The 1,455-nt window shown below is 50.8% G+C and overlaps 1 protein-coding gene across 7 annotated transcripts in view; it reads right to left on the bottom strand.

Annotated features, from left to right (window-relative positions):
- AK8 (adenylate kinase 8) overlaps positions 1 to 1,455 on the bottom strand; it is a 147,421-nt gene that overhangs the window by 85,344 nt on the left and 60,622 nt on the right. The window lies entirely within an intron of this gene.

Genomic DNA, 1,455 nt, shown 5'->3' with positions numbered 1-1,455 from the left:
GATGCTGGACTCCCATATGACCCAACTATGGTTTTGTTTTGTTTTGGAGAGGTTTTTGCTATAGGGCACGTGCGCTCGCCAGACAGAGAGAGACATAGAGACAGAAAGTGAGAAATCACCCCCCAGGGGGGATGGTCACATCGCAATCCCTTCTCCTCCATTCTCCTCTCGGGATCTTGGGCACGCACGCACACGTGCCCGACGTGAGATTTAAGCCACCAGGTCCGGGATGCGAACCACGGTCGACTACGTGGGAGTCCAGCAACATAGCCATTATGCTAACTGTTGGTTTCCGACCCGACTATGGTTTGAATCCAGGAGCAGACAGTGTTTTTCCTCTCTCTCTCGTCAAATTAAAAGATAAACATAAGTTAAATAAATCATTTTATTTAAAAAAAACCCTACCAACACCAGAGAGCTGTTCCTTAATGACTCGCTTAATTCACTACGTAAATGATAGCACTGGCTTTACCCACAGCTGGCAGCTTCACCAGCTAAGGGAAACATTAGCGTAAAGGCTGATGGTTATGGAGGCTTTTCCGTTTGCCAAGCACCATGCCAGGGACGCTCTGTATTATTCAGTCCTCGCCACACTCTGCTGCTTTTTAGATAAGGAAGTCGAGACAGAAAAAGGTGAAGTAACCTCTCCTAGCTCACAGAGCCAGTAAGCGGCAGGGTCAGGGTTCAGACCTACGTCTGTGTGATGTTAAAGCCATGCTCAGCTTCCAGTTCTGGCCACGAATGAGAGCCAGGTATCGTATTTATCTTCTCTAGTGGAAAGATAAAAGTGAACAAAATCTATTAAGCAATTATTTTCAGACACTGGATAACAGCCAGCATAGGGCTGTGGCCCTTGGGAGACGGGAAACACGCAAAATAAGCCCCATGTTCACCCTGGATTTGACACTTCTCAAACTACGGCTCAGGAAAAGCAGAACTCAAGCAGAGTGGGTGGGGGAGACAGACGGGAGTGTGGAGCTCAGAGGCAGCTGGGATTTGTGTCACAGGAGGCATCGCGGAGAGGGAGCTGGGTGAAAAAGGAGGTCCGCAGGTCGGCATGAGAGCTCACGGATTCTTTAGCCAATCCAGAGCTGCGTGTGCAGGGCGGGGTCCAGGAGGCACTGGGAGACTGTGGACGCAGTACTGGGAGGTGCTTCCATTCTGACAGCCGAAGTGAGAGCTGGCCGAACTCTCCAGGGCTTTAGCTGAGACCAGAAAGGCCAGCCTGACGTGTAGGAATGTTCTAGCCCTATATAAAAACACTCAGGAACCAGCAGTTAGTGTAATGGCTATGTCGCTGGACTCCCACGTAGTCAACTACGGTTCACATCCTGGACCCGGTGGCTTAAAACTCACGACGGGCGCATGTGCGTGCGTGCCCAAGATCCCGAGAGGAGAATGGAGGAGAAGGGATTGCGGCGTGACCATCCTCTCTGGGGGGTGATTTCTCGCTTT

This window comes from Tupaia chinensis, unplaced genomic scaffold (assembly GCF_000334495.1).
Source record: "Tupaia chinensis unplaced genomic scaffold, TupChi_1.0 Scaffold143602_1, whole genome shotgun sequence".
Taxonomy (NCBI): Eukaryota; Metazoa; Chordata; class Mammalia; order Scandentia; family Tupaiidae; genus Tupaia; species Tupaia belangeri.
Note: the sequence above shows the minus strand (reverse complement) of the source record. Positions and strands in the feature narration are given on the sequence as shown.